This window comes from Coregonus clupeaformis, chromosome 3 (genome assembly GCF_020615455.1).
Source record: "Coregonus clupeaformis isolate EN_2021a chromosome 3, ASM2061545v1, whole genome shotgun sequence".
Lineage (NCBI taxonomy): Eukaryota > Metazoa > Chordata > Actinopteri > Salmoniformes > Salmonidae > Coregonus > Coregonus clupeaformis.
Window position 1 is genome coordinate 32,294,739 of NC_059194.1, and position 23,325 is coordinate 32,318,063.

The 23,325-nt window shown below is 42.8% G+C and overlaps 1 long non-coding RNA gene across 1 annotated transcript; it reads right to left on the minus strand.

Annotated features, from left to right (window-relative positions):
- Window positions 1-295: 295 nt before the first annotated feature.
- On the minus strand, window positions 296-22,180 carry LOC123482293. The gene is made up of 2 exons (XR_006657655.1): window positions 22,099-22,180; window positions 296-1,179 (listed from the first exon to the last, which is right to left on the minus strand). It is a non-coding gene; the product is annotated as an uncharacterized LOC123482293 (long non-coding RNA).
- Window positions 22,181-23,325: the final 1,145 nt, after the last annotated feature.

Below are 23,325 nucleotides of genomic sequence, written 5' to 3' on the forward strand. Positions count from 1 at the left end.
AGTGCTACATATACATTTCAAGGATACCTTGGATTGTTCATGAATACAAAATGCCGGAAAATTGTAGTACATTCTAGCAAATGTTTTCGGACTACTGTTAGTAATGCATAAGAAATGGGATGTTACTGTGGACTACATTAAACATGTGTTGTTGAGAGGGGCACTTCATGAAGTATAGGACATGATCTCAAGCATGCACCCACATACTGTACATAGTATGCACATACTGCAGTAGATAACACACATCAGTAGGAGGCAAAATACTGTGACCAAGATTAAATTGCTTCAGCAACCATAACCTTTAAAAACCTTTTATTGAAACATGTCCATCTTATTGCATGGTCCATCTTTGTAGACATCTGAGAGAGGAGTCATGACAGAGAAGGGATGGATCATTTATAAAGTGTAGCAGCTAATAATGCACTTCAGGGTATGAATCATTTCATCACATACCATACAATACCGTGGGTGTGTTCAATTACTTTCTATCGCTTTCGGCTTTTAAGGATTATGCAGAACATCAAAGGAAAGTTACGGGATCTAGGCTGATAGTGATTGAGTATAGGGCAACCAATGACAGGGAGAGATAAGAAACCTGAATTTTAATAAAATGAGAACATTTCAAGTTCATACTTAATTCTAAATGAAGGGGTTATGAGCCCTCTGTGCCTGTGTAAAATTGCACCTCCTTAGATCAATACAGCTTATTGAAATGTTTATATTGGTGACAGATAACACTAAGCATTACTGGAACATCCGTTAACTAACGGAGCTAGCTATAGTGGATCAAAAAGATTTTGAGTGTATTTCTTCCTTTTCTAAGCAAAGGAAATATGGAAATACATATCTTAAAACAAAGTTAATATCAAATAGCTTTGGCAACATTCTTCACCTTTAAGTATTCCACAGTCCATAATCAGATCCCGCTACTAAGAATTAAGTCCAGAGATGTTGTCGGTTTGGCTGTCTCTCAGTGGGAGAGGCCGCTTTAGAATGACCCCCTCTAGGGCTGGTTCTGGTTCTGACCCAGTCCCTGTCTTAGACTGCACAGGGTAGTGTCTGTCTGTCTGACTGTGTCTGTCTGTGGTTGTCAGAAGCAGGACTCCGGCGACTGTGTCCTCTCTTTGCAACGACTGCTTTTCCTTTTCAATATGGTTTCCATTGTGCAGGGCAGCATACCTGAAATTATACAAACACAGAATGTAACATTAGGTTCAAAGTGACATTGGCTAATCATTCAATGTACTTCATTATCTGAGATGCATCAATACTCTTTGATGACTAACTCCTAAAACAGACAGTTCACAGAATACAGAATGAACAGAACAATAGATTTTACACAGGATTCACTGTTTTGTTGAACTTGTAGCCTACCCTGAAAATGAGAGAGGTATTGTTTAGTAACTTAAAACCACATGAAGCGAGCAGCACTCATGCCTGGTTCAAGCAGTATGGTTAATGTGAAGCTCTGGGATTACAGTACATTGGGTTTGGCACTGCGGAGGGGAGCCTGACCTTCTCTTTTCTGGGGTTGTTGGCTGCAATACAGGAGTGGAACTACAGTAAAACCTTAACTGGTTCACTCTAAGGGTCATGGTCAACCAGAATTAGTGATAAACCTCTAATGTTGTCAGAGTGCGTTAAATGACCATATTCAGATCCACTATAGAAATATAGAAATTTACCCCAGCAATCATCCAATCCAACATAGAAACGTGGGATAGAAAGCTGAGTCAAGCCAGAGCCAAGTCTACAAGAGTCCTACTACCCTCCTTTTCACCATCTGGCATCATGACAACCTGAAGATACATCATATAGGCAGACATTTTGCCTTTAATGGATGACTGAAATGGTGTCATGTTGATGATTTGAGATGATACAGAATGGTGAGTGAAAACCATTCAGCTGCACATTTTAGTCGCATGTCATAATTTTACTTTCACAAGTTTAGGGCCACAGATGTTTTCTTAATAGTTATTTTTCCTGACACAGTAAAACATTACTTTGTTAAGGCTCAGATGAGTAAGCAATATGATCAACTGTTTCTTCAATTTCTGTGATGCTTTGCACTGATCATCTCCCCACAAAGGACATACAATCAGAAGTTAGTATGAACTCCCAATAAAGTACAAAACAGTCACATTGACTGTAATGTGATCATTAATTCACTCCAAACATAAAACATACTTTAGAGGGAAATTGAGACATATGAATATGGTAAAAATCTTTGCATAAAATAATCATACTAACTAAATCCCACTTGTAAGAAAGCAATTAATCAAACAGGTGACAAAGAAATACCATTTGGAAACCGTATAATGAGTGATTTCTCTGGAGTAAATTGCTTACATTGAAGTGAATCAAACATTTCACTGTCATATTCATTGTCTCTGTGAGGTGCAAGCCATCCTAAAACCATTAAGATCTGTTTTCATAAACAACCAAACCAAAGGCAATTCCTGCTTAGAAATTGGCTGTGAAAAGAACTCAAAACTGTCTAATGTTCCGGGATTTAAGGTTTCCAATGGAGCAGAACCCCAAATTGCTACCACATTGCAGTGTTTAACCCAACAATGTCCTGCTTGTGTTGGTACAGCTGATATAGTGGTACCAACTACCCATAGAGAGGACCACAGACTGAAAGGAAGATGGTGACACTGCTCCTAATGGATAAAATGCTCTGGAAACACATGACTTAGGTATAGTGCACTATGTAATTACAGTGATCGAGGGGCAGATGAGTCCATCTCCTCTCTTTTTCTGTGTCCCTATATAAGTTCCTGAGCTCTGTACTAAGGGATGGCAGGAACACATAGGCCAGAGCCCCCTCTTGACTGGTATTTCCACCACCCACTCTCTGCTGCCCACTCTCTGACTCTCATCCTGACTTTATTAACGCTTAACCGCTGACATGTTAATGGGGGGTGGTGTTCCACTAAGTTTACATATGGAATTGTTTTAAGATGGTCATAACAAGGATTATATACCCCTTAAGGTATCAAAAAATATATAAAAACATTATTTGATTAAACATTGAATTTGGCATTACTGCTATTAGCCCATAGAAACGCAAGATTAACAGATTCACTAAATGGAACAACAGATAGTCCCCCAAAAAATCAATATAGTTTGTTCTGAAGTGTCTGTTCTATATCTGAGAGATATAAGAAAGATAGGAAACTATATATTTTTTTCTCCATATATACTTCCATAATTTTTTTTTACTGGTACATGGGACCTTGTGACAAGTCTTGTGAGGCTTGTGGGCGTCCTAGAGCAAACCAGCCGACATGTACTGTACATGTTCGTAACAGACTCACCTTTCATTGAGTGGTCATATTAGTCCCGTGACGCTTGTGGGCGTCGTAGAGCAAAAACGGGGAACACCATCATGTTCATGAGAGTCTTTTCTTTCCACAGAGGGGTTTGTAGGCCAAACCGCTTGGACGCTTTAGACGTTTTCGTGAGAAGACAGATTGTCGGGATGTCTCATGGTCTGACAAACACTGCTGTAGTTTGGCCACCTTTCACCGCAGATACGGAAGAGGGATATCGGCGGATGCAGTGGATTGAGATGCAGCCGGACTTCGATGGGGATTTTTTTATAATGTTAATTAGATTTCCGCGGGCCGTGGAAATTGTAGGAGAAAGTTTAAGCTAGAGATATCCTTTTTGTTGCATGGGCTGCATCTCAATCCACTGCATCCGCCGATATCACTCTTCCGTATCTGCGGTGAAAGGTGGCCGAACTACAGCAGTGTTTGTCAGACCATGAGACATCCCGACAATCGGTCTTCTCACGAAAACGTCTGTAGCATCTGAATGGCAGGCCAAACTGTTCAGTTCGAAAGGTTTGCCTACAAAACTAATATGACCACTCTGTGGAAAGATGAGACTCTCACGAACACGATGGTGTTCTCCGATTTGCTCTTTGACCCCCACGGGACTCGTCTGAAGTTGGTACCGTCGATGTGCCAACTTCTGTTTGTAGGAGGAAACCTGGCACCATCCCTACAGTGAAGCATGGTCATGGCAGCATCATGCTGTGGGGAGGTTTTTCAGTGGCAGGGACTGGGAGACTAGTCAGGATCGAGGCAAAGATAAACGGAGCAAAGTACAGAGAGATCCTTGATGAAAACCTGTTCCAGAGTGCTCAGGACCTCAGACTGGGGCGTAGGTTCACCTTTCAACAGGACAACGACCCTAAGTACACAGCCAAGACAACGCAGGAGTGGCTTCGGGACAAGTCTCTGAATGTCCTTAAGTGGCCCAGCCAGAGCCCGGACTTGAACCCGATCTAACATCTCTGTTGAGACCTGAAATAACTGTGCAGCAACGCTCCCCAACCAACCTGACAGAGCTTGAGAGGATCTGCAGAGAAGAATGGGAGAAACTCCCCAAATACAGGTGTGCCAAGCTTGTAGCGTCATACCCAAGAAGTCTCAATGCTGTAATTGCTGCCAAAGGTGCTTCAACAAAGTACTGAGTAAAGGGTCTGAATACTTATGTAAATGTGATTATTTTAGATTATTTTTAGTAATACATTTGTAAAAATTTATAAAAACCTATTATTGCTTTCTCATTATGGGGTATTGTGTGTAGATTGATGAAGGAAAAAAAACAATTTAATCAATTTTAGAATAGGCTGTAACGTAACAAAATATGGAAAAAGTCAAGGGGTCTGAATACTTTCCGAAGGCACTGTAAATACGGACTCGCGGGTCAAAGATTCTTTGCGATTGCATAGACTTGGGCTCTACGTTTTCGATTGACAGTGTATATTTGTTTGTTAGTTAGTTAGCTAGCTTTACAAACAAGTTAAAACTGTACACCTCTGAGAACAAGCCATCTCGACCAGTTTACATCTAATTATGCTAGTTAACTAGCTAAATCAAGGGCAAGGGGGTGTGAGGGAAACATCTGCGTGAGCTCAGCCATCCACACAGACACGTGTGCAATTATTGACTGGGAACATTTTCACGCTGTGAAAAAGTTTACAACATGACGTCACAATCACAACACAATCAGAATGATTAGGAACTATTTCACACTGGGAAAGGGATGGCATCAGGACACAGCAGGAGGGGCCTCCCTTCATTACACTGGGGCTCATGTTCCACCTGTCTTTCTCCAGAAGAGGGAGAGGCACGGCAGCAGGGGGGCCACGGGCAGGGGGCCCCAGATTTGACTTGAAGTCTTTATTTGAACGATGCCAGCCTGATTAAGTGAGCTATTGTCTCTCTGAGGATGTAGGCTGAATGAAGGGTACTGCTCCACATCCACTACACACTCTTGTTTCTAGTATTTATTTATGCAAAGTCGCATTAACATAAGAATCTCATTTACATAAGAATCTTATTAATATATACATTTATTTTTGAAGGGAGCCTTAAATGAGACATGGCACCATAGATAATGCTCATATGTTAGTCTGGATATAGACATGGAGCTCCATCATTCAGAATGCCCATATGCTAGTCTGGATATAGACATGGAGCTCCATCATTCAGAATGGCCATATGCTAGTCTGGATATAGACATGGAGCTCCATCATTCAGAATGGCCATATGTTAGTCTGGATATAGACATGGAGCTCCATCATTCAGAATGCCCATATGCTAGTCTGGATATAGACATGGAGCCCCATCATACAGAATGCCCATATGCTAGTCTGGATATAGACATGGAGCTCCAAACAGGGCTCAGTGCAAGTCTGGCAGGACCACAGAGAGGGGTCCAGAATACGGACAGTTTCCTGGCTGGCTAGACACACACACACACACACACACACACACACACACACACACACACACACCGCCTACAATCAGGGCAGGGGATAGACAGGCACCAAATTCCAGCAGGCAGCTGTGGGTGTCCAGGCTAGCTAACACACAGGGGAGCCAGCTGTGGTAGTTGGAGGAACGTTGTGTCTGTTTCAAGTTTGATAATAACATCAACATGCTGAAACTCCAAATGGAACAAAGATGGAACCATTGAGTGACGGTTGCCATTGCAGTGGTAGAGCATTCCTGACCTGATTGTTTCTTTGACTGGAATGAGGAGCCAACATGGAGAGAACAAAAATAAGAAAAGTACAGAGGAGAAGTCTGTGTTCACCTTACAATTCAGATGGCCTGTTTGTGTGTGTGTGTGTGTGTGTGTGTGCAGTATGTGTGTGTTTGACAGAGAGAGAGAGAGTGTTGAGGCATGAGAATAAGACAGAGTAAACATTTGTGTGTGAACATGTTTTTAAAAGTGTGTTGTGGAGGGGAGTGTGCTGTAAATGTACAAGTCTGATGCCTTTTTGCCTTCACATAAACCAGATAAAAATCTTGCTATACATTTTCAGAGGACGGCCCCAATGCCTGAAGTTCTATGGCCAAAGTTTAGGTGAAGACCGCACTAAAGGGGGTCCTATCCCCTCCTTCAAATGGGAGCATTTTCTTTGAGAACATCCCCATCATCACAGTCTGTGAGCCTCACAGCCAGAGCAGCCAGGGGAATACAGTAGGGTGAAGAGCATTGACTCAGGTGAGACCAGACTGCTGTCTCATGAATAATTGTAGCTAGCCGGTGGCAGACAACATCCCAAGATTACATTACATATTTCAATGGGCGGAAAAGTTAGGAAACACAACATGAAAAAATACCAGCTAGTGTTTACCTGCTCATCGCCAACAGGAGAGCATTAGCGTTTATGACTCAGGACAGAGCGCTGCACCACACAAGTGATGGTTAGAGGTGTGGTGTTTCATTGACTAATTCATACAAAAGTTACTTTTAAAACTCTACACATATCTTAGATATTGGTATAGAAACCCCATTCACATTTCATATTGAAGACACAATCGTTGCGTTTATGATAATGTAAACATTATACTACATTACTATGACAAAAGAGCGACACCACACAAATGGAAGGAGTAACTCTAAAATGAACGGACTCTCCAGGAAACCTGCAGCTGGACTGTGTCCAACATAGCCCAGAGTGCTATATTTTCTATCTAGACAAAAATGAATTTCTTACAGTCCATTTGAAGAGGAAAACCCTCATATTTATGTGATGTCCTGACAGTGTAAAACAAACATCTTTAAATCATATGTTCAGAGTTAATCAAAAAAATTCAACTCATATTTAAGGTGGAAGCACTGACACACACAGAGAGAGAGAGAGAGAGAAAGAGAGAGAGAGAGAGAGAGAGAGAGAGAGAGAGAGAGAGAGAGAGAGAGAGAGAGAGAGAGAGAGAGAGAGAGAGAGAGATCCCTTTCCTCTGAATTACGTGGTAGAGATTGTCCTCATCAGCTCTACAATGAGACCATCAGACAGGCTATTAACTGATTGGTTGGTGCTCTTTTCTGTAACTAGGGGAGCATGTGTTGAATGTCAACTTTTAAATTAAATGTCACAGGTGCATTCATGTTGCCTATACAGTGCATTCATAAAGTATTCAGACCTCTTCCCTTTTTCCACATTTTGTTACGTTACAGCCTTATTCTAAAATGTATTAAATAAAAACTATTCCTCATCAATCTACACACAATACCCCATGATGACAAAGCGAAAACAGGTTTTTAAAATGTTTGCAAATGTATTAAAAATAAAAAACTGAAATACCTTATTTACATAAATAAAATAAAATAAAATTGTATTTGCCACATGCGCCGAATACAACAGGTGTAGACATTACCGTGAAATGCTTACTTACAGCCCTTAACCAACAATGCATTTATTTTTTAATAAAAAAGTACAATAAAACAACAACAACAAAAAGTGTTGAGAAAAAAAGAGCAAAAGTAAAATAAAATAACAGTAGGGAGGCTATATATACAGGGGGGGTACCGGTGCAGAGTCAATGTGCGGGGGCACTGGCTAGTTGAGGTAGTTGAGGTAATATGTACATGTGGGTAGAGTTAAAGTGACTATGCATAAATAATTAACAGAGTAGCAGCAGCGTAAAAAGATGGTGGGGGTGGGGGTGGGGGGGCAGTGCAAGTAGTCCGGGTAGCCATGATTAGCTGTTCATGAGTCTTATGGCTTGGGGGTAGAAGCTGTTGAGAAGTCTTTTGGACCTAGACTTGGCGCTCCGGTACCGCTTGCCGTGCGGTAGCAGAGAGAACAGTCTATGACTAGGGTGGCTGGAGTCTTTGACAATTTCGAGGGCCTTCCTCTGACACCGCCTGGTATAGTGGTCCTGGATGGCAGGAAGCTTGGCCCCAGTGATGTACTGGGCCATACGCACTACCCTCTGTAGTGCCTTGCGATCGGAGGCCGAGAAGTTGCCATACCAGGCGGTGATGCAACCAGTCAGGATGCTCTCGATGGTGCAGCTGTATAACTTTTTGAGGATCTGAGGACCCATGCCAAATCTTTTCAGTCTCCTGAGGGAGAATAGGCTTTGTCGTGCCCTCTTCATGACTGTCTTGGTGTGTTTGGACCATGATAGTTTGTTAGTGATGTGGACACCAAGGAACTTGAAGCTCTCAACCTGTTCCACTACAGCCCCGTAGATGAGAATGGGGGCGTGCTCAGGCCTTTTTTTCGTGTAGTCCACAATCATCTCCTTTCTCTTGGTCACGTTGAGGGAGAGGTTGTTATCCTGGCACCACACGGCCAGGTCTCTGACCTCCTCCCAATAGGCTGTCTCATTGTTGTTGGGGATCAGGCCTACCACTGTTGTGTCTTCTGCAAACTTAATGATGGTGTTGGAGTTGTGCCTGGCCATGCAGTCATGGGTGAAAAGGGAGTACAGGAGGGGACTGAGCACGCACCCCTGAGGGGCCCCCGTGTTGAGGATCAGCGTGGCAGATGTGTTGTTACCTACCCTTACCACCTGGGGGTGGCCCGTCAGGAAGTCCAGGATCCAGTCTAGAGTTTCTGGGATAATGGTGTTGATGTGAGCCATGACCAGCCTTTCAAAGTACTTCATGGCTACAGACGTCAGTGCTACGGGTCGTAGTCATTTAGGCAGGTTATCTTAGTGTCCTTGGGCACAGGGACTATGGTGGTCTGCTTGAAACATGTTGGTATTACAGACTCAGTCAGGGACATGTTGACACTTGCCAGTTGGTCAGCACATGCTCGGAGTACACGTCCTGGTAATCCGTCTGGCCCTGCGGCCTTGTGAATGTTGACCTGCTTAAAAGTCTTACTCACATCGGCTACGGAGAGCGTGATCACATAGTCATCCGGAACAGCTGGTGCTCTCATGCATGCTTCAGTGTTGCTTGCCTCGAAGCGAGCATAGATGTGGTTTAGCTCGTCTGGTAGGCTTGTGTCACTGGGCAGCTCGCGGCTGTGCTTCCCTTTGTAGTCTGTAATAGTTTTCAAGCCCTGCCACATCCGACGAGCGTCTGAGCCGGTGTTGTACGATTCAATCTTAGTCCTGTATTGACTCTTTGCCTGTTTGATGGTTCGTCGGAGGGCATAGCGGGATTTCTTATAAACGTCCGGGTTAGAGTCCCGCTCCTTGAAAGCGGCAGCTCTACCCTTTAGCTCAGTGTTGATGTTGCCTGTAATCCATGGCTTCTGGTTGGGTTATGTACATACGGTCACTGTGGGGACGACGTCATCGATGCACTTATTGATGAAGCCAGTGACTGATGTGGCGTACTCCTCAATGCTATCTGAAGAATCCCGGAACTTGTTCCAGTCTGTGATAGCAAAACAGTCCTCTAGCTTAGCATCTGCATCATCTGACCACTTTTTTATTAACTGAGTCACTGGTGCTTCCTACTTTAGTTTTTGCTTATAATCAGGAATCAGGAGGATAGAGTTATGGTCAGATTTGCCAAATGGAGGGAGAGGGAGAGCTTCGTATGCGTCTCTGTGTGTGGAGTAAAGATGGTCTAGAGTTTTTTTTCTCCTCTGGTTGCACATTTAACATGCTGGTATAAATTAGGTAGAACGGATTTAATGCCAGCATTTGTTTGTGGTGGTAAATAGAGAGCTATGAAAAATATAGATGAATACTCTCTTGGTAAATAGTGTGGTCTACAGCTTATCATAAGATACTCTACCTCAGGCGAGCAAAACCTTGAGACTTCCTTAGTATTTGATTTTGTGCACCAGCTGTTGTTTACAAATATACACAGACCACCACCCCTTATCTTACCGGAGTCAGCCGTTCTATCCTGCCGATGTAGCGTATATCCCATCAGCTGTATGTTGTCCATGTCGTCGTTCAACCACAACTCGGTGAAACATAAGATATTACAGTTTTTAATGTCCCGTTGGTAGGATAACCGTAATATTAGGTCATCTAATTTATTTTCAAATGATTGAACATTGGCTAATAGGATTGATGGAAGAGGCAGTTTACTCGCTCGCCGTCGGATCCTTACAAGGCACCCCGACCTACGTCCACGATACCTCTGTCTCTTTCTCCTGCGAATGACAGGGATTTGGGCCTTGTCATAAGATACTCTACCTCAGGCGAGCAAAACCTTGAGATATCCTTCACGTCCGACTCGTTGAAGAAAAAATCTTTGTCCAATACGAGGTGAGTAATCGCTGTCCTGATATCCAGAAGCTCTTTTTGGTTATAAGAGACGATGGCAGAAACATTATGTACAGAATAAATTACAAATAACGCGAAAAAACACACATAATAGTACAATTGGTTAGAGGGCTGTAAAACGGCAGCCATCTTCTCCGGCACCATCATAGACCTATATCGACATAACCTGAAAGGCCGCCCAGCAGGGAAGATGCCACTGCTCCAAAACCGCCATAAAAAAGCCAGACTACGGTTTGCAACTGCACATGGGGACAAAGATCTTACTTTTTGGAGAAATGTCCTCTGGTCTGATGAAACAAAAATAGAACTGTTTGGCCATAATGACTATCATTATGTTTGGAGGAAAAAGGGGGACCCTTTGTTCAGACCCTTTGCTATGAGACCAGAAATTGAGCTCAGGTGCATACTGTTTCCATTGATTATCCTTGAGATGTTCCTACAACTTGATTGGAGTCCACCTGTGGTAAATTCAATTGATTGGACATGATTTGGAAAGGCACACACTTGTCTATATAAGGTCCCACAGTTGACAGTGCATGTCAGAGCAAAAACCAAGCCATGAGGTCGAAGGAATTGTCCGTAGAGCTCCGAGACAGGATTGTGTCGAGGCACAGATCTGGGGAAGGGTACCAAAACATTTCTGCAGCACTGAAGGACCCCAAGAACACAGTCGCCTCCATCATTCTTAAATGGAAGAAGTTTGGAACCACCAAGACGCAATCGGAGGAGAAGGGCCTTTGTCAGGGAGGTGACCAAGAACCCAAAGATCACTCTGAGCTCCAGAGTTCCTCTGTGGAGATGGGAGAACCTTCCAGAAGGACAACCATCTCTGATGCACTCCACCAATCAGGTCTTTATGTTAGAGTGGCCAGACGGAAGCCACTCCTCAGTAAAAGACACATGACAGCCCGCTTGGAGTTTGCCAAAATGGACAACAACCTCTCCCTCAACGTGACCAAGACAAAGGAGATGATTGTGGACTACTGGAAAAAAAAGAGGACTGAGCACGTCCCCATTCTCATCGACGGGGCTGTAGTGGAACAGGTTGAGAGCTTCAAGTTCCTTGGTGTCCACATCACCAACGAACTATCATGGTCCAAACACACCAAGACAGTCGTGAAGAGGGCACGACAAAGCCTATTCCCCCTCAGGAGACTGAAAATATTTGGCATGGGTCCTCAGATCCTCAAAAAATTATACAGCTGCACCATCGAGAGCATCCTGACTGGTTGCATCACCGCCTGGTATGGCAACTGCTTGGCCTCCGACCGCAAGGCACTACAGAGGGTAGTGCGTACGGCCCAGTACATCACTGGGGCCAAGCTTCCTGCCATCCAGGACCTCTATACCAGGCGGTGTCAGAGGAAGGCCCTCAAAATGTTCAAAGACTCCAGCCACCCTAGTCATAGACTGTTCTCTCTGCTACCGCACGGCAAGCGGTACCGGAGTGCCAAGTCTAGGTCCAAAAGACTTCTCAACAGCTTCTACCCCCAAGCCATAAGACTCCTGAACAGCTAATCATGGCTACCCGGACTATTTGCACTGCCCCCCCACCCCATCCTTTTTACGCTGCTGCTACTCTGTTAATTAGTTATGCATAGTCACTTTAACTCTACCCACATGTACATACTACCTCAACTACCTCAACTAGCCGGTGCCCCCACACATTGACTCTGCAACGGTACCCCCCTGTATATATAGCCTCCCTACTGTTACTTTATTTTACTTCTGCTCTTTTTTTTCTCAACACTTTTTTTGTTGTTGTTTTATTTTTACTTTTTTTGTTAAAAATAAATGCACTGTTGGTTAAGGGCAGTAAGTAAGCATTTCACTGTAATGTCTGCACCTGTTGTATTCGGCGCATGTGACCAATAAAATTTGATTTGATTTGATTTGATTTGATTTGATAAAGGGTCTGAATTATTATTATTAATGAAATTATGTAAATGTGATATTTCAGATTTTTATTAGTAATACATTTGCAAACATTTCTAAAAACCTGTTTTTGCTTTGTCATTATGGAGTATTGTGTGTAGATTGATGAGGGGGAAAAACAGTGTAATCCATTTTAGAATAAGGCTGTAACGTAACAGTATGTGGAAAAAGTCAAGGGGTCTGAATACTTTCCGAATGCACTGTATGGTGCCTATATGGTCTTTCTTATAGTTCGTGTGGGTTGCCACAGGTGGGAGGATGGGTGATATTTTCCACATTTTGTCAAATACATTTTTTGTCATAATTCAGAATATAAAAGTGTGTACGTGGAAATGTACAGTCTAGCAAATATGACAAGTAGGCTAACGTACTTACTCTGCTGTGGACATAAGTGTCATCGTGCAGTGAAAAGGTGAAAGTAAATACAGTCATTTCATTCAATTATAAAATAACAGTTGAGAAGTGCTACTTAGAGTCCAGCACAAAGACAGGCACATCTTTCAGAACCCATATAATTGCAGACAGAGCAAAAGGAATGCTAAAGGTACTTTAGGTGAAATGTTGAAAACCAGCAGCACCTAGTACTTTAGTCCTCTTATGTAATAATTGCTCTTACATAACCCTAATACAGCTAATAATAGATATGGAATTCGCTTTCCATACTTTAAAACCTGATCTAAAAAAAAAATGAGACGTGCACGTCTCAATAAATCCACTCGTAAAATGTGTTTGTTTTGTATATCAGATTTTAACATTACCAACGTCTTGTAAACTATCTTGTAAACCTACAGTACAGCGAATTACAGTTAGTAACCTTGTATCTATGTGACTTTAAACATCAGATTACCTGTAACATGTGACCCAACGATAGCTATTAGGCTATTTTTCATGTGAAAGGCATTCATTTATCACTCTGGCTTAAAAGGGCACATGCTATTCATAAACTGACATAATTAACCACTTACCCTATTCACTACGACCTGAAAAACATACCAAAGGTCAAAGTGCAGACGTCTGCTTGCCTGCTTGCCTGCTTGCGTGAGTGGATCATGGAGCTGGTATTTCAGTACATATGGCAGTACCATTCAAAGAGCTATGACAACCATCATGCTTATAGCTCTGTAAATGGCGCTGCAATCTGCACCATGCAGTCTTCCTGTCTTTTGGCAGGCAAAAATCAGTCAAACAATGCCAAAAAAAGGTTAAGCAATCACATTATCATGATCAGTCAAGTATCACATTGCTGCTGTCAGTATGCAGAAAATTAACACACACAAAAATACATTTACATCATTTAGCAGACGCTCTTATCCAGAGCAACTTACAGTTAGTGAGTAAATACATTTGTAATTTTTTTTATACTGGCCCCCCGTGGGAATCAAACCCACAACCCTGGCGTTGCAAGCACCATGCTCTACCAACTGAGCTACACAGAAAAGTATTTCAAGCCAGTATCCAAGAAGAAGAAGAAGAAGAAACAAGTGAATGTGAGAACAGTTTAGTGGTGGGTGGAAAAAGTCTGCAGATACTCTTCTTGTAAGTTGTCTGTCCCTCCCTTTTTTTAAACTGTCCCTATAGTACAGTGCCTTGCAAAAGTATTCATCCCCCTTGGCGTTTTTCCTATTTTGTTGCATTACAACCTATAATTTAAATTGATTTTTAATTGGATTTCATGTAATATACATACACAAAATAGTCAAAATTGTTGAAGTGAAATGAAAAAAATTACTTGTTTCAAAAAATTCTAACAAATAAATGAGGAAAAGTGGTGCGTGCATATGTATTCACCCCCTTTGCTATGAAGACCCTAAATAAGATCTGGTGCAACCAATTACCTTCAGAAGTCACATGATTAGTTAAATAAAATCCACCTGTGTGCAATCTAAGTGTCACATGATCTGTCATATGATCTCAGTATATATACACCTGCTCTGAAAGGCCCCAGAGTCTGCAACACCACTAAGCAAGGGGCACCACCAAGCAAGCGGCACCATGAAGACCAAGGAGCTCTCCAAACAGGCCAGGGACAAAGTTGTGGAGAAGTACAGATCAGGGTTGGGTTATAAAAAAATATCAGAAACTTTGAACATCCCACGGAGGACCATTAAATCCATTATTTAAAAATGGAAAGAATATGGCACCACAACAAACCTGCCAAGAGAGGGCCGCCCACCAAAACTCCTGGACCAGGCAAGGAGGGCAATTACTTGCATAATACCACAATCACTGATCTTATGCTTATTTCAGAAGAAGTCCTGTAATTACATGCATGAATTTTCAAAAGTCAAAAGTGAACTTGAGTGTAACAAAGTGAGAAAGTAATAAAAACTAATTCTCCATGGTCTTTTTCAGGGTCATATTAGTGTATTAGGATGTGGATATGTGTGGTTGTAAGGTATTTTTGATGTATTTCTGGATTGAATGGCATCCTATGGGAAAGTGGCATAACATTATATGCCTATAAAGTATCTAAATATGTGAAATATGGACCAAAAACTGTCTTGGGATATCAAACAACAGTATAGGTACAGTGAGGGAAAAAAGTATTTGATTCCCTGCTGATTTTGTACGTTTGCCCACGGATGGTGGTAGGTTTATTTGAACAGTGAGAGACAGAATAACAACAACAAAATCCAGAAAAACGCATGTCAAAAATGTTATAAATTGATTTCCATTTTAATGAGGGAAATAAGTATTTGACCCCACTGCAAAACATGACTTAGTACTTGGTGGCAAAACCCTTGTTGGCAATCACAGAGGTCAGACATTTATTGTAATTGGCCACCAGGTTTCCATACATCTCAGGAGGGATTTTGTCCCACTCCAAGTCATTAAGGTTTCGAGACTGACGTTTGGCAACTTGAACCTTCAGCTCCGTCCACCGATTTTCTATGGGATTAAGGTCTGGAGACTGGCTAGGCCACTCCAGGACCTTAATGTGCTTCTTCTTGAGCCACTCCTTTGTTGCTTTGACTGTGTGTTTTGGGTCATTGTCATGCTGGAATACCCATCCACAAACCATTTTCATTGCCCTGGCTAAGGGAAGGAGGTTCTCACCCAAGATTTGACGGTACATGGCCCCGTCCATCGTCCCTTTGATGCGGTGAAGTTGTCCTGTCCCCTTAGCAGAAAAACACCCCCAAAGCATAATGTTTCCACCTCCATGTTTGACGGTGGGGATGGTGTTCTTGGGGTCATAGGCAGCATTCCTCCTCCACCAAACACGGCGAGTTGAGTTCATGCCAAAGAGCTCCATTTTGGTCTAATCTGACCACAACACTTTCACCCAGATCTCCTCTGAATCATTCAGATGTTCATTGGCAAACTTCAGACGGCCCTGTATATGTGCTTTCTTGAGCAGGGGGACCTTGCGGGCGCTGCAGGATTTCAGTCCTTCACAGCGTACTGTGTTACCAATTGTTTTCTTGGTGACTATGGTCCCAGCTGCCTTGAGATCATTGACAAGATCCTCCCGTGTAGTTCTGGGCTGATTCCTCACCGTTCTCATGATCATTGCAACTCCACGAGGTGAGATCTTGCATGGAGCCCCAGGCCGAGGGAGATAGACAGTTATTTTGTGTTTCTTCCATTTGCGAATAATCGCACCAACTGTTGTCACCTTCTCACCAAACTGCTTGCCGATGGTCTTGTAGCCCATTCCAGCAATGTGTAGGTCTACAATCTTGTCCCTGACATCCTTGGAGAGCTCTTTGGTCTTGGCCATGGTGGAGAGTTTGGAATCTGATTGATTGATTGCTTCTGTGGACAGGTGTGTTTTATACAGGTAACAAACTGAGATTAGGAGCACTCCCTTTAAGAGTGTGCTCCTAATCTCAGCTCGTTACCTGTATAAAAGACATCTGGGAGCCAGAAATCTTTCTGATTGAGAGGGGGTCAAATACTTATTTCCCTCATTAAAATGGAAATCAATTTATAACATTTTTGACATGCGTTTTTCTGGATTTTGTTGTTGTTATTCTGTCTCTCAATGTTCAAATAAACCTACCATTAAAATTATAGACTGATCATTTCTTTGTCAGTGGGCAAACGTACAAAATCAGCAGGGGATCAAATACTTTTTTCCCTCACTGTAAGTGTGAAAATCGGGGATATCCTAATTTAAGTCGTGGGGATGCTCCTTGCTGAAACACAAACTCCAGATTGTGGTTTTAAGTAAATTAAATGGGGTTTATGCACCCAATATTTCTTGACAAACCCTACTTAATCAAATAACTGTTTTCCAAAAATCTATACAGTAGGTGTATAGTAATAAATGGTCCTAGTAATAAATTAAAGTCACCAGCACAGCACGCCCATTGACAATACATTACAATTAGCTTATTATCATTACCGAAATTAAGGTTCACATTCCCAAAAAAAAACTGCAAATGAAGTGGTAATGATACATTTATGTTTTGGTAATGAGAGGTTAGTTCAATCTGCAAATAATAGGAGACAGCCATTATGAATCAGCAAACATTACCCTATGCTGCCCTATATACATAGACATGGAATCACTGGTCACTTTAATAATGTTCACATACTGGTTTACTCATTTCATATGTATATACAGTGGGGGAAAAAGTATTTAGTCAGCCACCAATTGTGCAAGTTCTCCCACTTAAAAAGATGAGAGAGGCCTGTAATTTTCATCATAGGTACACGTCAACTATGACAGACAAATTTAGATTTTTTTTCTCCAGATTTTTTAAGAATTTATTTGCAAATTATGGTGGAAAATAAGTATTTGGTCACCTACATTCAAGCAAGATTTCTGGCTCTCACAGACCTGTAACTTCTTCTTTAAGAGGCTCCTCTGTCCTCCACTCGTTACCTGTATTAATGGCACCTGTTTGAACTTGTTATCAGTATAAAAGACACCTGTCCACAACCTCAAACAGTCACACTCCAAACTCCACTATGGCCAAGACCAAAGAGCTGTCAAAGGACACCAGAAACAAAATTGTAGACCTGCACCAGGCTGGGAAGACTGAATCTGCAATAGGTAAGCAGCTTGGTTTGAAGAAATCCAGGCTCTGTCGTAGCCGGCCGCGACCGGGAGACCCATGGGGCGGCGCACAATTGGCCCAGCGTCGTCCAGGGTAGGGGAGGGAATGGCCGGCAGGGGATGTAGCTCAGTTGGTAGAGCATGGCGTTTGCAACGCCAGGGTTGTGGGTTCGATAAAATAATGTATGCGCTAACTGTAAGTCGCTCTGGATAAGAGCGTCTGCTAAATGACTAAAATGTAAATGTAATGTAAATGAAAAAATCAACCGTGGGAGCAATTACAAGGAAATGGAAGACATACAAGACCACTGATAATCTCCCTTGATCTGGGGCTCCACGCAAGATCTCACCCCGTGGGGTCAAAATGATCACAAGAACGGTGAGCAAAAATCCCAGAACCACACGGGGGGACCTAGTGAATTACCTGCAGAGAGCTGGGACCAAAGTAACAAAGCCTACCATCAGTAACACACTACGCCGCCAGGGACTCAAATCCTGCAGTGCCAGACGTATCCCCCTGCTTAAGCCAGTACATGTCCAGGCCCATCTGAAGTTTGCTAGAGTGCATTTGGATGATCCAGAAGAGGATTGGGAGAATGTCAGATGAAACCAAAATAGAACTTTTTGGTAAAAACTCAACTCGTCGTGTTTGGAGGACAAAGAATGCTGAGTTGCATCCAAAGAACACCATACCTACTGTGAAGCATGGGGGTGGAAACATCATGCTTTGGGGCTGTTTTTCTGCAAAGGGACCAGGACGACTGATCCGTGTAAAGGAAAGAATGAATGGGGCCATGTATCGTGATATTTTGAGTGAAAACCTCCTTCCATCAGCAAGGGCATTGAAGATTAAACGTGGCTGGGTCTTTCAGCATGACAATGATCCCAAACACACCGCCCGGGCAACGAAGGAGTGGCTTCGTAAGAAGCATTTCAAGGTCCTGAAGTGGCCTAGCCAGTCTCCAGATCTCAACCCCATAGAAAATCTTTGGAGGGAGTTGAAAGTCCGTGTTGCCCAGCGACAACCCCAAAACATCACTGCTTTGTGTTTTGGTAAAGAGGAGATCTGTATGGAGGAATGGGCCAAAATACCAACAACAGTGTGTGAAAACCTTGTGAAGACTTACAGAAAACGTTTGACCTGTGCCATTGCCAACAAAGGGTATATAACAAAGTATTGAGAAACTTTTGTTATTGACCAAATACTTATTTTCCACCATAATTTGCAAATAAATTCATAAAAAATCCTACAATGTGATTTTCTGGATTTTCTTTTCTCATTTTGTCTGTCATAGTTGACGTGTACCTATGATGAACATTACAGGCCTCTCTCATCTTTTTAAGTGGGAGAACTTGCACAATTGGTGGCTGACTAAATACTTTTTTCCCCCACTGTACCACAGGAGGTTGGTGGAACCTTAATTGGGGAGAACAGGCTCGTGGTAATGGCTGGAGCGGAATCGGTGGAATGGTATCAAATACATCAAACACATGGTTTCCATGTGTTTGATGCCATTCCGTTTGCGCCGTTCCAGCTATTATTATGAGCAATCCTCCCCTCAGCAGCATCCACTGGTATATACCGTATTCTACTGTATTTTAGTCAATGCCACTCCGACATTGCTCGTCCTAATATTTATATATTTCTTAATTCCATTATTTTACTTTTAGATTGGTGTGTATTGTTGTGAATTGTTAGATACTGCACTGTTGGAGCTAGGAACACAAGCATTTCGCTACACCCGCAATAACATCTGCTAAATATGTGTATGTGACCAATAAAATTTGATTTTATTTGAAAAATTGACCACATCACTAAAGCCCATTCATGCCTCCATGTTGGTAAGGTATTTGGTATGTTGGTCAGCTTTTTAGCCATTTCGGTAATGAGAAGGTAAAGGGGGTGTTTGAGAATAAGAACCGCATTCTGAAGGCATATAAGCAAATAAATTAACTTAACTTGTGCTCATCTTTTGGGATACCCCTCTAGATTATGCATCATGGGTGAATAAAACTATTTAAAAACTGATCTGAGTTTTTTTATTGAAATAAGTTCGTTCTTCTAAAGTAAAATTGTATGAAATGACCAGAGAATTTAACTACAGACCCAGGTTCAATCCAAGGCTGTGTCACAGCCGGCCGTGACCGGGAGACCCATGAGGCGGTGCATAATTGGCCCAGCTTCGTCCGGGTTAGGGGAGGGTTTGGCCAACAAGGACAGCCGGCTGGGATGTCCTTGTCCAATCGTGCTCTAGCGACTCCTTGTGGGTGCCTGCAAGCTGACTTCAGTCGCCAGTTGTACGGTGTTTCCTCCGACACATTGGTGCGGCTGGCTTCCGGGTTAAGCAAGCAGTGCGGCTTGGCATTGTCGTGTTTCGGAGGACGCATGACTCTCGACCTTCGCCTCTCCCGAGTCCGTACGGGAGTTGCAGCGATGGGACAAGACACTAACTACCAATTGGATATCACGAAAAAGGGGTAAAAGTACAAAATATATATATATATTACTTTCCATGCAAAGTAATATGTTACTTTTGTTCAATGTAATATATTAATTAACTAATCCCAACACTGCTTGTACTGAGGGACCATTAATATATAGTTTATATTACAATCTAATCAAGCAGATAGCTCCCATTGGATATACAGTGGGGAAAAAAGGATTTAGTCAGCCACCAATTGTGCAAGTTCTCCCACTTAAAAAGATGAGAGGCCTGTAATATTCATCATAGGTACACGTCAACTATGACAGACAAATTGAGGAAAAAAAATCTAGAAAATCACATTGTAGGATTTTTTATGAATTTATTTGCAAATTATGGTGGAAAATAAGTATTTGGTCACCTACAAACAAGCAAGATTTCTGGCTCTCACCGACCTGCAACTTCTTCTTTAAGAGGCTCCTCTGTCCTCCACTCGTTACCTGTATTAATGGCACCTGTTTGAACTTGTTATCAGTATAAAAGACACCTGTCCACAACCTCAAACAGTCACACTCCAAACTCCACTATGGCCAAGACCAAAGAGCTGTCAAAGGACACCAGAAACAAAATTTTAGACCTGCACCAGGCTGGGAAGACTGAATCAGCAATAGGTAAGCAGCTTGGTTTGAAGAAATCAACTGTGGGAGCAATTATTAGGAAATGGAAGACATACAAGACCACTGATAATCTCCCTCGATCTGGGGCTCCACGCAAGATCACACCCCGTGGGGTCAAAATGATCACAAGAACGGTGAGCAAAAATCCCAGAACCACACGGGGGGACCTAGTGAATGACCTGCAGAGAGCTGGGACCAAAGTAACAAAGCCTACCATCAGTAACACACTACGCCGCCAGGGACTCAAATCCTGCAGTGCAAGACGTGTCCCCCTGCTTAAGCCAGTACATGTCCAGGCCCGTCTGAAGTTTGCTAGAGTGCATTTGGATGATCCAGAAGAGGATTGGGAGAATGTCATATGGTCAGATGAAACCAAAATATAACTTTTTTGGTAAAAAAATACTTGTCGTGTTTGGAGGACAAAGAATGCTGAGTTGCATCCAAAGAACACCATACCTACTGTGAAGCATGGGGGTGGAAACATCATGATTTGGGGCTGTTTTTCTGCAAAGGGACCAGGACGACTGATCCGTGTAAAGGAAAGAATGAATGGGGCCATGTATCGTGAGATTTTGAGTGAAAGCCTCCTTCCATCAGCAAGGGCATTGAAGATGAAACGTGGCTGGGTCTTTCAGCATGACAATGATCCCAAACACACCGCCCGGGCAACGAAGGAGTGGCTTCGTAAGAAGCATTTCAAGGTCATGGAGTGGCCTAGCCAGTCTCCAGATCTCAACCCCATAGAAAATCGTTGGAGGGAGTTGAAAGTCCGTGTTGCCCAGCGACAGCCCCAAAACATCACTGCTCTAGAGGAGATCTGCATGGAGGAATGGGCCAAAATACCAGCAACAGTGTGTGAAAACCTTGTGAAGACCTACAGAAAACTTTTGACCTGTGTCATTGCCAACAAAGGGTATATAACAAAGTATTGAGAAACTTTTGTTATTGACCAAATACTTATTTTCCACCATAATTTGTAAATAAATTCATAAAAAATCCTACAATGTGATTTTCAGGATTTTTTTTCTCATTTTGTCTGTCATAGTTGACGTGTACTTATGATGAAAATTACAGGCCTCTCTCATCTTTTTAAGTGGGATAACTTGCAGAATTGGTGGCTGACTAAATACTTTTTCCCCCCACTGTATCAGAGGCCAGAATTAGATTAACAGGCAAAAAGAGATTAGCAACAGTCAGGCCTATTCAGCTACTCAATAGGCTCAACAGACAATCTGGCTGACTGGCCGGTAATGGGAGATCTTTCAAGATCTCTCAAGATATGGAGAGGAGCACATGCATGCACACACACACACACACAGACACACACACACACAGAGAAAATACAGAATACAGAAAACGATAATTTCTTAGTATGTGCAATTGAACATAAAACCATGCAATTGAACATTAAATAGATGCACATCATCACACACTCTTCACATCAAACATCATGCATGTAACCTGAACTTGCGTGTCAGAGAGATTGACAGAGGACACAGAGCAGGTTGAGGGGGTAAGGGGGTGTGAAATAGACTCACTTGAGAGGTTGTCAAGCAGCACTAGACAGGAACAGGCCTAGTGTTGCAGAACCAGAGCAAGAGTTTGGAGGCAGAGGAGCAGCCACTGGAGGAGGCACAGGGTAGCAGGAGAAGGGGGCAGAAGAGGTCCAGACAGAGGGAGAGAGGCGAGAGGAAGAAAGAGCGGAGGGAGGGAGGGAGGGAGGGAGGGGAAAATAACATAAGGAAGAGGTGGAGAAAGGCAGAGGAGAAGAAAAGGGGAGAGAGAGAGAAAGAGAGAGAGAGTGGGGAAAAATCTGGTTAATCCACACCCAAGTGACTCATTCAGCAGTTACTAACACACAGCTAGTGTACATACAACCAGGTACTGTAGGAGACAGCTCTGCAAGCAGGTCACTAAGCTAACATATGGAATTGTTTTAAGATTGTCATACCATGGATCATTTAGCTATTTGATTTTGAATTTTAGGACCCCTGTAGGTATCCACATTTTTCTAAAATTAATTATTTGATCAAATATAGAATTTGGCTTTTACTACTATAGCCTATAGAAACACAATGAATAACACATCCATAAATGGCAACCGGTACCAGATTACCTTCAGACGAGTCCTGTGACACTTGTGGGGGTTGTAGAGCAAAACTGAGAAAAAATGTGTGTTTGTGAGAATCTCCCCTTTCCATTGTGGGGTCATAGTTTGTAGCCAAACCGTTTGGACGCTACAGATAGAAGTTGGCACATCGGAACTTGTGGACACCAAGGAACTTGAAACTCTCGACCCCTCCACTACAGCCCCGTCGATGTGAATGGGGGCGTGTTCGGCCCTCCCTGTCCTGTAGTCCACGATCATCTCCTTTGTCTTGCTCACGTTGAGGGAGAGGTTGTTGTCCTGGCACCACATTGCCAGGTCTCTGACCCCCTCCCTATAGGCTGTCTCATCGTTGTCGGTGATCAGGCCTACCACCGTTGTGTCGTCAGCAACTTAATGATGGTGTTGAAGTCATGCTTGGCCACACAGTCGTAGTCATAGATTGTTCTCTCTGCTACCGCACGGCAAGCGGTACCAGAGCGCCAAGTCTACGTCCAAAAGGCTTCTTAACAGCTTCTATCCCCAAGCCATAAGACTCCTTAACAGTTAATCATGGCTACTATTTGCATTGTCCCCCCCACCCCACCCCATATTTTATGCTGCTGCTACTCTGTTTATTATATATGCATAGTCACTTTAACTCTACCCACATGTACAT